The sequence below is a fragment of the Morone saxatilis genome, unplaced genomic scaffold, assembly GCF_004916995.1.
Source record: "Morone saxatilis isolate NCDOM2014 unplaced genomic scaffold, NCSU_SB_2.0 Contig12, whole genome shotgun sequence".
Lineage (NCBI taxonomy): Eukaryota > Metazoa > Chordata > Actinopteri > Moronidae > Morone > Morone saxatilis.
The window spans coordinates 26,916,941-26,934,097 of NW_023339674.1; positions in this window are offsets into that span (position 1 = coordinate 26,916,941).

Genomic DNA, 17,157 nt, shown 5'->3' on the forward strand with positions numbered 1-17,157 from the left:
ATAGACACCATAGTACTTTCATTATCTAGTTTGACATTCAGTCAGATTGCTGACATTTAGCTAGCTCTGGCTAACATATTGATCACCTCTTCTTCACTGCTCAAAAAAAACACTAGTCGCCAGCACCCACTGGCAGCACAGCACACATGACACATGCTACTTTGCCCCTGATTGACTAGTACGCATTGCCTTTATAGGTTTGGGTTGGTTAGATTAGTTAGGGTAATAAGGGTAAGCTAATCAGTGTAGGACGGGTCATGATTTCGTCATACTGGGAAAAAGATTTGTATGTGATGCTGCTGGGTCCCGTTTCGGGGCTAATAGATTTCGTGGTATCGGATCAGTACACAGACGCGTAGTTGCCAATACCAAATCCTGCTTGTTTTTTAAATGAATTGATTATTTCAAGTATTCAGATACACTGAGTAACTCCTGATGCCTTTAAAATGGATGCTGCATATTCTAAAACTTTCAGATTTTTGGACTGAAACACTGTGAAGCAGCTGTGTTGTTCTCCTGTTATTGACCTAGCTGCCAAATGTTTTTGCGCTGTAGACTCTAAAAGCCCAGTTTGACCCATCAGAGCCATTTCCAAACAAACAAACCAACCCCTGTTCCTCTGCTGACGCCAGGTAAGGCATGAGGGAGGGGTCTGTCTCACCTGCAAACCCTTAGCATAGCTTCCCACCAGAGCAGAGCCCGCCTCTCAGCCTCCAGCTGAAACCCAACACCTGTGACATCATGTACGTAGACACTGCTCTGGCTGGCCGGCCCCGCTCTCAGAGCTGCAGGCTGCTCATTGCTCTTCACTCCCAGGAGAGATCAGCAGCTCTGACCCGCGCTGCCAGCTGCAAGGAGCTGACCTGCATTTAGATCAATCACGCTGCTGCAGAGCTCTGAAGCCACTACCTGTGGCTGACCTCAGCGGCTGCACACCTCCCCCCAGGCTCAGATGGGAATTGTTTTATGGGCTTTGTAAGGGAATTGTTCTGTCACTTGTGAGGAACAACGCTGAAGGCTGCCAGCAGTAATTCTACTCAGGATACTCTCCTTTTCTCCATGGAGCTCGGCACAGGTAAGCACTCCCCGTTCAGCAAATTGTGAAGTTTTCATGCTGAACAGCCACCTGCTCTCATGCCTTTTGAGACTTTTTATTTTGTCATTATAACTTTGAAAGTGGCTCTCAAAATATCTGTGCATGGCCTCTCTGAATATCATCCTGTAACGAGTTTAATTGTTGGATTCATGGATTGCACTTAACAACAAAAGACCCTGATGAGTAGTTTGCTACAGATGAGTGTATGTGCACTTACACACACATGCACACTCACGCTAATAGCAAGTAAGGGAGATAGGGAGAAAGAAAAGAATGAACAAACAAGACAGAGTACACTGAAGACCTCGCTTTGCCTGCAGGAGTGAAACTTTGAGACCAGAAACATGTGTTCCGCTGTCCTTGTTTGATGCTTGCTGTATGAGGGCAAGCGTCTGCCGTAACAGTTCAGCTAAAACAGATTTTCATGAATAAACTCTAGCGGTAATAGTTTTCATTTTATTTGTCTAAACTAAGTTAAAGTGCTTTAGGGGATATTAACATATCCACAAATATGTAAGATGCACTATACATTAGGCCTGTGAGCAGAAAACTAGCTGATGAAGTAATAATACACTATATAAGTTAAATAAATTCATAACTCAGATTAGATCATACTCTAATGCCTGAAAAGGCAGGTTAATGCGGACTAACAAAAAGGAGTATGCATGCATTTCAAGATGAAATGAGGGCTGGTGTTGCTTAGCAGTTTAGACACGGCAGGGCTCCAATGTCCACTTATCTATCACACTGAGGGGATGTTTCGAGCACAATCAGACCAGTTCATTGTTTGTTATAGGTTGATATAGTCTGCCAGATCAATATTTGAGTCTATAAAATATCAGACAATAGTGAAACATGGCCAAGGTGATGTCTTTAAATGTCCAAACCACAAATATATCTATTATGATATGATACAGAAAAACATGCCAATCCTCACATTTGAGAAGCTGGTACCAATATTTTTTATTATTATTATTTTAATAATAAAAGTTAATTTTCACTTATAATTGTGATTAATTTTCTGTTGACTTACTAAAGTTCTATTGTAGTTAATTTGCCAGATAGCCTTTACATAGTCAAGTTTTTAATTTCTGTCCCTATCCAGGAAAGCTGAGCCCAGCAGAAATTATCAGACTGAACTGGAAGCAAACTTTAAAGGTAGCACAATTACAAATCAAGGACACAGACAGATGCATATTGACTCTGGGTGGCACACATTGAGATCTTTGTGAGCTGTAAATATTTCAGCTTCAGCATAAATTGCACTTCACCTGAGGTTTCGTGACTCCACTTAAAGAAACATTTTGTGTCCAGTCACACCAGAACTTGATGCAGGGAAATTCAATTGCATGTCCTTGTAAAATAGGTGATTCCAGACTGCTTGTGCTCTCAGTCAGTAGTCAAACTAGTAAGTTAACATAGTTAATTTAAGAGAACATCTGTCCACTCCTCTGTCATGTCTGACCAGCTATGCTCTTTTGTAGAGCAGTTGATTCTCAAGCAGAGGAAGGTTATGGAAAGTTGGACAGTGCTAGAAGTCAGTGCTGAGAAGAAGTCACTCTATGTAATGACGTCATAATAAACGCTGCATGACTTTCATTTTTCAGTTTTTGTTAATGTCCAGGATCATTTATATTTGAGAGTTGTTAACAACACAAGACAATTTTAAAACCTTTTACAGACAGCTTGAACACCAACATACTGCAGCCACAGCAGCTGCACAGGCAAGAACTCTAAAATAAGACATTCATATCAGGGTTCCTCACTAACGGTCATATAATTTACTGGTAACCATTGTATTGACTAGGTTTTACCAGTTTTCTTTTTAATGAGGCAGGGTTCATGGTGAAGTGACACAGGTTTATTACAAGTAGGTGGTCAGTGTTTCCACTCTACGTTAGCTCACTTTCTGTTTTTCTCACCACAGCTGATTTTTCTGCAGCGTCTCTGGCGAATTGTAGTTTTCTTTTAAACTAAGTTTACGTAGACAATCTTCATCCTTCTAAAGTTAACTTTTAACCTTGTTTTCTGCTTCTTTGTAATTAATTTGTCAAATTTGTGACTACTTTGGGGGAAAATAACATATTCGCCATTAAGATTGATTGATTAAAGGTCCAATGTGTAGGATTTAGTGGCATTTAGCGGTGATTGCAGCAGACTGAAGACCGCTCACGTCTGTATGTGATGACTTGGGAGTAAGAATTGGTTGTGTTGTGTGTAGGAGAAACTACAGTGGCTGCAAAACTTGCAGAAAATGTGACACGTCATCTACAGCCAGTGTTTAGTTCTGGGCTACCAACCATCCTAAATATTACACACTGGACATTTAAGTATATCTTGTTTGATTGATATTGCTATAAATATAATAAATAGCTGAATGGAGTAAAAAAAATTAAAGATTTGGACAAATTAAGCTTTCCATTACTCTGAAGAAGTTAATCCTACAAATCCTACTCTTTGCCAGTTTAGTGGTGTGAAACTTCGTGTCCTGTTGTTTTGGCACTTTAATGTTGATATTCAGATCATTTTTAAAGGTTTATGTGTGAATGGAAAACTTTAAATGCATTATCTACTGTTGTTTCAAAGAGAAAGCATTGTAAATAGACTTGTGGAGCCGTGGAAGTGGAAAAAAACAAGAGGTTGGGCAGAGGAAAAGCAAATTTGCCTCTCCCACTCAGTTCATGTGGGCCAGTGTTACCTGTTGCAGGTCACCACCTCATCACTGCTTTCTATACCCCACCACATGTTGCTTTTGACCCCAGCCTTGAGAGCTTCCCCCCTATTCTTCCTCCGTCACCTGTCCTCCTAGCGCTCAGCCACTCTTGCTGGAATCTGAGAAAGGGCTTTGCTCACGGCAGGTTAATTGCCTCTGAGATTCCTGCGCTAATGGAGCTAATCCTGCCTTTGTGCAGTCTGCGCTCCAGATTTGAGCTTGTTTGTCAGGTTATTGTGTGAGGTCGCATGTATTAATTGAATAGCATCGAGGCTCTGTGTGCTTTTGTCTTTCTGATGAATACTTCACAAGCAGCTCAGGGAGGTGTTTTCACCGGGATACAAAACCACTACTAAAGACATCCTCTGGGTAAATATATGCTTACACCCGGTGACTGAAGTCTGTGTGAAACCTTTTACCACAGCTGGATAGAGATCAAGCTGAAGTTGCCATTAACAGTGGTAATTTCGTTGACTTATGAAGAGAGCATTTTACTGTACTCCCTCCCTCTTTGATGTAGGGATTCAAAGTCCTTTCCCTCCACCACTAGCTTTAGAAGCAGAGTGAAATAAATTGATTTTTTTACCATTTTATTTTCGTGCCTCAGTTATTTAGGGTGTCATCCATAACTGGGATCTATGTGGAACTTAATCCATCACATGTCCCGCTCTTTGTGGACTTACATTGCAATGTTTGAAAGTTTTTTTTTGTTTATTCTCTTTCTTGTCCTTATATTTTTAGTTAATTGAAGTTCTTTAGATAATTTTAGAAATATATGATGTAGCAATAGGAAGCGATCCATAGCTGATCATAAATAAGATATGTAAATATTGTGCTTTGAGGTTCCTTTTATTGTATCAGCCTGAAGGGATCCTCTTTTGCAGTGATATGCAGCCTTTAGAGGCCAGTTACAGGCTCCCTGCAGCATCTTGTCAGACTCTGCTACTCATCAAGGGGCCTGTCTGATTCAGCAGCTGCAAAGAAAATCCTTAAAGGGATTGTTCAGGGTTTCGTAAAGCCTATCTGATTCATAATGAACTTGAGATTCTTTCAAAGAGCTACTGCACCCTTGTCATTTTTAGCATTATGTCAGTCAGCTCTGACGAAAACCATTTCTTGTACAAGGCTTTACCAAGTCATTCTCTATGTTTTGGCACAAATGAGATTTATACACATACATTTATTCTCAATCAGACACCAATTACCAGCTATTGCCTCTGGTGGCACATTAGCATAAAGCAACCAAAGTGATTAGTCACATCAGAAGAGTGGCACAGCAACATGTGGTGGCTAGTTTTGTTCATGGAAAAATGGATATGAAGAGGACAGCTGTTGGAATTGTGTCTCATTCAGTAGAGATTTCACCATTTTGGATTTTGCAGTTGTCTTTTCCCAGGGGTGTTTCAAGAGGAGGGGCCTAGGGTGCCACTGGCCACTTCTGAAATCTGATCGGCCACCCCAAGTGTCACTCCATTATCCTTACCTCTTCCACTCCACACTGTCTTTTAGAGGCTGTAGCGTGGTCTTTAAAAATAGAGGTAGATACTAGTATCATATGAAACTAGATGACCTAATGCAGCCATTGGTAGCATGTCATACTAGTCAGGAAGGGGGCTAAATATTGCTCCAAAGTTATCAAAGGGATCCCTTGACCTCATACCTCTCCAGCACAAGTCATTGCCCCACTTGTGCCACCCCAGTGCTTGTATTGTTTGGAGTGTGTCGTTCAAATTTGTGTGCCAAAAGCTACAGTGACCATGCACATTTTTTTCATTCTGATTTTGGTTCAGTTGTTTACATGGACTGTTTACATAGGATGTAATACAGTCTGGTGTTTACATGCACCAACACATTTAATCGGAACAGAGGCGCTTTCATAAAACGGAAAGTTGGTGAGGTCAGATCCACTTTTGTTGTTTTGGGATTTAACCTTGTATCTTCAAAGTGTCTTCAAAGTTTTCCAGCAGTTATACTTTTGGTTTGTGTCTGCTTCATTCATTTTATGTTTGAATAAGTCTTGGTATGTAAGTTTATGGCTCTTTATTCAGATTTGTATATAATATTATATTATATTATGTTATATGATATTATTATAAGATCCCATCTGTAACCTTCATCATACAGACAGTATGGTATGTGTCCATAAAAACAAACATATCACCACCTTGGATCTTACTGTATTTTTTGAGGCCTTTATATGGAGCATGTTATTCAGTTTGAACTTTTAAACCGATTACAATCAGAATATTAGTCTCCATGTAAACAAAGCTAAAGTTGAACTCTAGGGAAAAGCTTGAAACAAATCACAGCAATTCCGTTGATATAAATTAAGTTTGGACCCAGATTTCAGCCCATTATTTACATTTAGCCTCACACATAACTTTTATAACAAGTTTTTACACTGTATGGATTAAACAAACAACATAATAACCTTTAATTACTGAGTTTTAGAGGTATTGGTAGGTAGATTTTATTACTTTTGGTCAGAGCCAGACAAGCTCCCTCCTGTTTCCAGTCTTTATGCTAAGCTAAGCTAACTAGTTGATGGTCCTAGCCTTATACAGACATGAGGGTGTTCTTGATCTTCTAATGCAACTTTCTCTAACCTCAACCTTACTGTAGTTGCCAGGAGTTTCAACCCAATATTACGCCAATGCTTGTAATACACACAACAGGTCCACCCTCTTGCCAAGGCGTGACAGTTTCACATTTTCAACACATGCTCATTGCGCAGTCAAGTTAGCAAAAATAAAGCAACATCGGACCTGAGAAGTCAAGGCTATCTTTTCACATGGTACACAGACAGCAGACTCCTGGGTTAACGTTCTGTGTTAATGTTCTGAGCTATCTTTATACTGCTGGTACTGCACCTTCACACATATGTACTTTTCACACCTGCAGGCCTATTGCACACTTTGGTGAGACTGGGCTGAGTTTTGCAAAATTCTTCAGTATCAGGTTTTTGTCTGGCAATAGGGTCGGAAATTTTGCCAAAAACTTACTAGTATATATACTATACTGGTGTGACCGAGCCTGGATGATGAATGAGACAAAGCTCTTTTTAAAGCCCTCCAATGTAACATTGTTGAACCAGTGAGCGAAGGTATGACAGTGCAGTCTGTGGACCTCCGTAGGCAGCTCCACAATGCTGCCTGTGTGTGAAGTCATCAGCACAGGATGAGCCCCGACATGCCTGCTGAATGCAGGGGGGGTCCACCTGACTGGCTGTTATGACAGGAGTTATGGTCTAAGACAACCACTCTTTGCCTTCATTTCACTAAGCCAGGCTGAATAGGACAATAAAATTGAAAGCAGGGGAGGGCTGGGATACTTTGAATATGTGTCATCATTCATACACGAAGGGGGATATTTATTATCAGCTGGAGCTGAGGGGCCGCCCTCATCCCAGCCAGCCTGTCTGTCTACAGATACATTAGTATGCTGATGGCTGATGCAGAGGGAGATGAGTGACTCAGTGATACTCCTGGCTACGGGCAGATATTTGTGCCGGCAGGTATTGAATATGAATTCCATAAACTTGAAATTGTGTTCCATAATATGAAACGTGTTCTAAAAATAGAATTTGATGAAACTGAATTTGTTTTCCACATACAAAACTTGTTTTTAAAATTAAAATGTATGTACTGAAAAAACAGCATATTACCTTACATTAAGCTGTTGAATCTGTCTGTGGGTCAGAGATGGTTTATAGTTTTATGCTGCTAACTTTCATGTACATGCATTATAGTGAAACTTTTTTGTCACAAACAGTAATCAAGCCTCTCGAGATTATATAGTCTATAATCGTAGAATTAGAATGTAAGTAAAAAAGCCATGAGGTTATATTCACTGCTATTTCTTTTGGATCACCTCATAAAATTTGTTAGTATTTGACTTACCTAATGAATGCTTAAAAAACCACGCACCTGAGGTGCTCAGTGAAACCTCTCAGGGTTTCTGGCTCACTAACACAGCGTGCATCTATAGGGAATTTTTAAAAGCCCTTTGAAAAAAACCTGCTTTGACAGACTCACAGATTATCTGTCCAGGGGATCAATATGTAGACCTCCTCACCCAGAGAACTCAAAATGGATCATGACCGATCATAACAAACTCAACTCAAAAAGTTTGCAACAGAGGGAAGAGTCATGTGAATAAGTAGGGGGCTTTATTTGTGTGCCTTTTCCCTTTGAGGTATTTATGCTATAAATTCCGTGGTTATAGATGTATACAGTGCCATCTATGTATATGCAAAACCAATATATTCATAAGCAAGTGGCATATTGATGAAATCTGAAACTGTAGTCTGTAAAACTGTAAAAAATGTAAAACGGTCAGCTTCAGGTGGTAGTTACTGCAAAACTGATTCTTCAGTGCATATTGAAAATAGCAACAGAGATAGCAATAATAGCATTAGTGATTATTTAGTATGACTGCTGTGCAAATACAAAAAGTACAAATACTTTTTTTTTCAGGTATCTGTACTTTATCTGAGTACTTTTTGCTCTTACCCTTTACATTTTTACACAAATATCTGTACTTTCTACTCCTTACAGTTTCAAATCATGGTTTGCAATGGAATTATTCATTTTTATTTGTATTTTGCATCATTACACGTCTTCCCAACATCAAGGCATGACAGACGTAACATGACGAAACAGACAAGAAAGGGAGACTTGACCCCCTTTGAAGTTTCAGTTAGCTTTTCTCCGAAACAGCTGGTATTCATTCAGAGAAAACCAAGAGTATACTTTGAGTACATTTCGGAGCCTGTACTTTTTCACTTTTATTTGAGTAAAGAATCAGTATTTTTTCCAGAGTATTTTTACATAAGTATCTGTACTTCTACTTGAGTAAAGAATGTGTGTAATTTTGCCACCTCTTATTATTCTTTCATGCTTCTTATTGGCTCACCTACATTTATGAAACATATACTGTTCATATACTGACATCATTTTACTGTGTTTTCATAAGATTTGTGATCATTTTCATATTTAATAAGATATCCCTGGAAGAAAGAGACATCTATCACAACTCCTCCTACAGATTAAATGCTACTAAATTGATTCATATGTCAAGTCTTGTGTAATTCTTTGCAAATGGGTGCAAACACTTAGTTATCTTAGTTAGTATAGTCACAATATATTAGTCTTTGAATACATTACAAACCCATCACTTGCACATAATCTGATGACATGCAGTTTATGATGTGTTGTATAATGCAATAAGGTTTGCAGAGACTTCATTCAGCCACTTTGTATGTATAACTCAGCATCTATAAAAGCACAAACTCCATTTAAAATTCAAAATGTTGGGTATGCCACATTGATCAGCTGTGAATGAGCTGATTATGATGACATACAGAGTTAGTTATTGGAGTTAAATAGACTACTGTGCATTTATAAGTCTCAGCCAATATCAAGGTCAGCCTTAGCGCTTGTAGCAATCAAACTTATTTTATTAATGAAAAGCTTCTGTAGTTTTATTGTTTTTTTAACTGCAAGTAGAACCAACTGCAGGTTGTTCCAAATTGTATTATTGATTAAATGGCTAACACAAGGCTAAGCATGATTTAAATATATTATGTATTTTGTTAAAAGAAGAAATACATACAGTATACTAAATTAATTGAAGATATTTGGATGAATGTCAGATAGCAACCCAGTCTCATATAAAAACGTACCCTGGCTACGTTGGTCCAAAGTGCAAAAACGTAGAGGGGTTACAATAATGGCCCTTAAATTGTATCACTGTTACATTTTTCTGCCTTTTCTTTTCTTATTGTTTTGCAATAGGATATCTGTAACACACCCACATCCACACACATTCTAGTCCGGCCATTTGGTTGCACTTCTATTGTAGCAGTTCACCACTGTCAAACTACAGGCCTCCTCCACACCAACCCACTGGTCCAAACCCCAGCCACTGCAGTCCTCCACAGTCAGGTATTATTGATCTGTCAGCTGACACAGTTTTGTCTCCAGTAGTGAAGGCGTGAGGGAATGTGACTGTCTGTCCACGCAGCCTGGAGACATGTTCATATTTAATGGTGTTTATGAATGCGGTCAGTGAGCAGCTGTCCTGTCAGGAAGTGTCACCTTTAAAGCTCCAGTCTGTCTGTGGCCTTTGGCATGGTGAGACACAATGCGGTAAAATGTGAGGAGACAACAGCTCCTGTCTTGGCGATGGAGTGTGTTACACACATTTGAATGTTGCAAAAATACTGCCAGGAAGCCCATTATTGAGATTTCAGAGATTTTAGAAAATGTTTCCCCTGCCTGCAGTATTGGTTGCTTCACTGACTTGTAATTTACTATAATATACTGTATTGTTGCTGTCTAATTACACCATAATTATAGAAAATAGGGAGCTGTAATTAAAAGGCCTACCACAAAATGTAATCAGCAGCTTTTCTGCCACAGGAACATTTTGATTTTACCCTTTCTAACAGTAATACCAGCCTATCATGGTCTCAGCACAGAGGGTTTCATTTTGCCTCATTTAATTTTAAACAGCAGCTTGTCAGCTCTATTAAAAATAATGCCATTTTCTGTTTTGGAGAAAGTGTTGTGGATATGGAACTAATGCTGATGGTTTCAGTTGATTTTTGGAAATATACAGATAGTGCTCTTGACACCAGAGCACGTTTTTTGTCCACAGGTAGGTTCAGGCTACATCATTTTGGTTAAGATTAGGAAGATATCATGGTTTGGATTAAATAGTGCTTCATTTCACTGTTGACTGTTGCAATATTGAACTAAGATGACTGTATGTCCAAGTAGTTTGAGTTGAGAAACATTATCATTATTATCATTAATAAAGCTTTAATTTTCCTGTGCAGCTATCGTAGGAAACCAATCAAATTCATTATCAGTAAATATTTTGCTTGTGCGTTCTGTATGAACATTTTGTGACTTTGCTGGTGATAATACATTTTATTTGTGTAGCACCTTTAAAAACACTGAGGCCAAATAAAGGCAAGACAGAAATAATAAGAAAGAAAATGGTAGAGGGAAGACAATGATGATGAAAGATAAGGACGGTGAACGTGATAGCTATTAAAAAACATAACGTAATTGTATAAATTTAATTTTAAAAAAGAGAATTAAAGCCATAAAAGCAATTAAATAATTTGAACAAAATAAAATAAAAAAAGAAGACATCACATAAAAGCAAGTCTATAAAAATGACTTTTAAGAGGTGATTTAAAGCTGCAGTAGGTAACTTATAAAAATACATTTTATAAAAAAAGAGTTCTAGTGCTCCTTGTAAGATTGCTCAAGCGGCGAAGGCAGGAAGGAAGGGACCTTGAAACTGTTCAGTCAGTCCAAATTTCTTTATTTCCATTTTTTTCCAAGCAGTGGATCAGTGCAGCGTACTTACAGTGATGGTCAGCTTGGCCCAAACTGAAGAAAACAACAAACTAAATAAAAATTAAAACAACTTAGGACAAAGGTAACTAGAGGTATCAAAAATAACCTCAACTCTGCTCAGGGCTATACCCTTTTAAGCTGGGGCACCTGGCAGCTAACAAACCATGTGGCCTGCTCACCAACATCCTCAAAAGTAGTCTCCCCTTGGAGAACCCTCAACTCCTGCTTATATGTGCTGTAGCTCCTCCTACTACAGGAAGCAACAATTAAGAAAACAATTTACCTTTAGCATTCATTTATCTAATACCCAGTAGATACATTTTATAGGTCAACATTAGACAGAACTCACTACACATATCAAAAGAATAAAATAGATCCCAACTGTTCAAAATAACAAATCTCCCAAATGCCTCCTAAATCTCCCCCTCATCTATACTACACTTGGCACATTCCCCCAGGAACCTGACCATAAAAGGAGTCCACCTGGGCGGGGACTGGTTTGCCAGTTCCTGGGTCCAAATCAGAAGATGGCCAAGTGCAGTCTAGAGGAGAGGTGATTAATCAAATGGAAAATGTTAAAACCAAAATATTTTCTTAGGCTTCCTTCCAGATCTAATGTAACTCAACACAAACATAATACAATTTCCCTTTACCATGTTTCAACCCAACATCTGTAGTAATTACCAAACCCCAGACATCTGCCTGCTAGATGGTATGTAAAAAGTGGCTGAGGTGGACAAGCACTCTATGTTGTGTCTCATTTAAGTTACAGGTCACGGGGCATCCCCATGACACTCCTAATGGCATTTGCAAGAATCCACTGGGCCTGAATGAATACAACCAATCAGAGCTGAGGGAGATGTAAGCCTGGTGGATTCTTGCAAATGTCATTAGGAGCTCTAGGAGGAGCCAGAAGAACCTGCTTTTTTGCTTTTTTCACAGATTATCTATCTCATGTACTGCTGTCAGGATATAGTGAAAGTTTCAGCAAATATCACAAAAAATATTTTCATAAAGAGGTCACTGATTCTGCTAACCTTAATCAGGGTTGTTCCAAAGCTGAGGGGGAAGTACGGTCACCTTTAGATTTAAGTCTCGACTTTGGAACAGTCAGAAGGGCCCCACCTGAGGACCTAAGGTTGGCTTATAAGGGGTCAACATTTCTGCTATGAACAGGGAGCCAGTAGAGAGAAGCCAGGATTCGGGTGATGTGATGTCATCTGTTATTACCAGTAAAAAGCCGAGCTGCTGCATTCTGTACTAGTTGGATATGTTAAATTCAGATAATTTCATTATAAAAGTTGTTGGTTAAAAAATGTTCAAGCACTTCCTCATGGTCATACTTCATTACCATATGCATTTCAGGGTCTAGGGACCAACAAGGGTTGTAGGCGGTCACCAGCAAAATAAGGAATTTTACTTTTATCACCATTTTTGGAAGTTGAAGCAACAAGGGACTTATAAGGTTGACTGTTTTGATTGATTGTAACTTAGTGTTTCCAGTTTGATCACTAATTGACTGTGAAGACTTTATCTTCAAACATAAAAAAAAATGAAAATACTACTTTCCTTAAGACAGAATCCACTCACATTAGGGGTCAGTGGACTAATGTGGGGGTCCTTGACATGTAAAGGTTTGGGAATCTTTGTTTCAACCTGGTCTTGTTTGTAGACACCTAGATACATGAAATATTTTTCCAAGATTACTTCACACTTCACTTGAGTTTTGTTGGCTTAGGGCTAAAGTGTTTTTGTTTTGTTTCTGTGGTTACAACTCTGTTATCTTCAGCCATGGAGACTATAGTGTGTAATGTGTGATTTTAATGTAATGTGCAATTTAATTACTGCATTTGGTCAGTTGAAGTATTTGCTCCAAGTTGGGACCTGTTAAAACTTATTGTGCTCTACAAATTGGATCATCATTGGCCCCTGCTGTATACATTTTTACACTGTTTTCTATTACCTGGCTGCTGTCATGATGGATCCCAGTACAATAGGAGAAAAGAAGTAGATAAAACAATGGACCAAATCAAATGGTCACAATCACAAAGACAAATAAAACACAATAAATGGAGATTACTCTTACATCAGTTAAACAGGATCAGCACATCAGACCCAAGTATTTTAAATGCTAGCTGTACTGTATGTTCTGTTTGGGGTCCTGGGTAACTTAACTAATTTGAAAAATCACTGAGTGCGTGAAAACTAGTTAGTAAGCGAGCAGAGAAGCCTAAATAGTTAATGGTTGAAACATCCAGCTTGTGCCAGTAGTACAAATGCAAAAAATGACAGTTCATCTACATGGGAAAAAAAATATTCTAATTAATATCCACATTCATAGTCAAATAATAGTGTTAAATAACATCTAGTTTAAAATGAACACATTTGTAATAGGTTTGGTGGATCTGATACCTTAGGTCATCAGAAAGGGCTACGGGGGTACTTGGTAAAAGAAAAAGGGAACCACTGCTCTATATTACAGTGCCCACCTTTATTTAAATGTCAGTTTAGCAACAGTGCAAGCTCGAGACTGAAGACTGTTTAGTGATTTTGGTTCATGAATCTGCATAGATATGATATGTGATTTGAAGCTCATTATTCACATTGGGATCACTGGCCCTGCGAAGCCCCAAGCCTCACTGTCTTTCCCTAATTTCTTATATAGTGTGTGCCCATGCTTTGCAGGTTTTCACAAAGGTTTAGGACTGCTGTGGTTTTGGGTCGACAGCACACTGGCCATGGAGGAAATTGGGCTGCTGTGGCAGTAATTGACTGAGAGATGGCTTTTAGAAGGACATAAATTATTCACCCGAGCCATCTCTTTCCATCTTCAAGAACATGCAGGAAATTGACTCATGTTGTACTGAAAAAAACACTTCTGTTTGTTCTTCTAAACTTGTGGTTGCACTAAAATGGTGACCATCTCATACCGCCAAATACTTTTTGCCTTTTTCATTTTGGCAATATAATCTTTCAGGTTTTTACATTATCTAATTATCCTTCATTAAAATGACAAAAATGATTTTGATGGGACACTGACTGCCTCTATCTTCCTGTTATCACACTATGTAACTTTGGTGTCCGAGGGAAGTGCTTCACGGCTCTAAGTCACATACAAAACAGCGAAACAAACCTCAAAACAGGCAGGCCAACACCCAGACACGTAGACCTAAGAGGTAAGCTAATGCTTACATAGCATTATGTTGAATAGACCAGGGTGTAGGATTTAGTGGCATCTAGCGGTGAAATTACAGAATGCAACTTACTGAACACCGCTGTATTTAACGACTTGAATGAGAATGAGAAAAGGGCTGTGAAGTTTGTAGAAGAAACTATGGTGGTCATGAAACTCGGAAAAAGATATGATATGAGAGAGAGAGAATGATATTATTGCGGTTAATGTTAACATTTAAGTGTCACTGATGTGATGTTGTTATTTAACCAGTTTTGTGTATGAGTGCGTGTGTGTGTGGCCTTATTTCATCTGCATTAGGTTTTCTCTCTCTATGAATTAATCAGAATTTGACTACAAAACCAGTGATTTAGGAAATAGATTTAGATCAGAGGCTGTTTCATTAGTGTAGTGAAAAAATTAATTATATTGTTATTGTATCCTGGATGAGGCCCCAATATGTTACAACTAGCTAGCAGGCCAAACTTACCATTAAAAAAACTAAAAAAATGTATTAAAGATTTTAACAATAATAATAGTAATGAGGTGTGGAAGTCTGTGGAGTGTGAGAGTGATTAATGTATGGTGCATATCAGTATGAAACAAAGTTAATGCAAGGCAAAGAAACTACACAGAACAGAGCTTGGTGGGTGGTGAGCTGACTGATACAGGACCATGGCACTGGGGGCGTTACATACATGGCAATAACTATTTGCAAAATCATCATGCATATTTAATAGAAATTTGCCATCCCATTGTTGCATAATCACAGCAAAAACCCAATGAATAAGGAGGTGGCTATTTTTCAGTGTAATTCATTAGGGAGCTGGGTATCAGATGTGTGGATTAATAAAAAGATTGAAGTGATTGGTGTGCAATGTTTCATTTCACTGCAATAATGTATCAAAGCTCTGTGAAGGTTGCTTCTCATCTATATGCTGCGGCTGCCAGCTGACAGCCAGTCTTCTTCCTGCCAGCTGTCTGTGCCATCAGTAAGTGAATAACCCCATCAACAAATAGCCTGTATAGTATCTCTCAGTCTACACAGAGTGATGAGTGGGACTAATCAGTACCTGTAGAGGAGCATTGTGGGGCTGCAGGGAGAGCCATGACAGGAGATAGTTTGGGTATACAGACTATAGGCTCATCTCGCTTCTTAACATCACGTCTCATTTAACAACTCAAAGTGTTATTGGAGTTCAACATGATTTTCTTATGCACATAAGTTATGTCTCTATTAATCCTGTGATAGACTGGCAATATTCATCTCCATCCATGCAATAGGTGTTTTTTTCCCTCCTCCCATATGCATTCTTAAACAGGAATTATACTCTCAACATCTGCTAGTACGCGAGGGTCTGCTAGAGTGATTGAAATTTCATCATGAGAGGGTATATAGGCTCTGTGTGGGCATTCGTGTACCAGCGATTTGTTATGCTACACTGTGGGGAACATGTGCTCCAAGTGGACTACTACGTGGCCATGGTATCCACAGCTGTCCGTGTACGTATCCGTTTAGGGGTATATTTAAGCTTTTTAATAGACTCTAAGACACCGCAATTCTGCACAGATCTAAAACTGAGACCTGAGCCTGGTCCATACCTGTTTCTATAATCTGTATACTTCTAAGACCAAAATCAACTTTTACTGAAAAACTTCACACCCGTACCCAACATGAAGCCATATTTTTGCTTTATTTAATCTCACTAATGTTACACATTGGCTGCACTCTTTTCACTTTTCCCACAGTACATTCCAAATCTACTTGCAACACATGAGCTGTACAGATCATTGCCAAAGTGATAGAGATAAACTGGGAGAGAATTTTTGAAGATAATAAAACCTGCTTTTAATTGACCCTTTTTGTCTCCCCCTTTTTGCTCTGTGCTCCAATGACAGTTAAGCAAGCCTCAGTCAGACCCTCAGTCAACTTTCTCCTTTTTTGTATTTGTACTGTGCTAGGCTCTCTATGTTCAAAAGACAAACATATTATGAAGACGGTCATTATGAAGATGGTCAATAGCTAATATTAGCTAGCTTCAGTTAGCTAATACTAGCAAAACACTAGCTAAATAGCTAGCTAGCTAATCTACATCAATCATTACCTAGCTAGTAAGTCCCTCCAGGAAGTTGTGATGTTGCGATTGCAATAATTAGCGCAAATTCAGCCAATCCCAATTCTGCGCAGCCTTGCACCTTTTCCACAAATTTGACCAATAATTGTGTTTTTCTTCCTTGTTTATATGTCTAGTTGTAAAAATGCAGACACATGTAACTAAAACGTCTCACATTTACCCTGTCCAAACAGTGCAATTTTATTCTTACTGGAGCCTGTGTTCAATTTTTAATAAGAATAATTACGGAAAAAAAAAGCCTAAAAACATCACAACATGCATCGCAATTTTTTAAAAATATTTTTTGGCCACAAAAAAGCCTGCAAAACTTTTTGGTTACATCTGAAAGCTAATGCTAGCAAATGCAGATGATGTGGTCCTGATGGCATCATCGGCCTGTGACCTTCAGCACTCACTGGATCGGTTCGCAGCTGAGTGTCAAGCAGCTGGGATTTGGATCAGCACCTTTAAATCAGAGGCCATGGTTCTCAGCAGGAATCCGAGTCCTTACCCCAAGTGAAGGAGTTCAAGTACCTCAGGGTTTTGTTCACGAGCGAGGGTAGAATGGAGCAGGAGATTGGCCGGAGAATCGGGGCAGCAGGGGTGGTATTGAATCAGAATCAGAATCAGAAATACTTTAATAATCCCAGAGGGAAATTATTTTCGTTACAACACTCCAGATATACAAA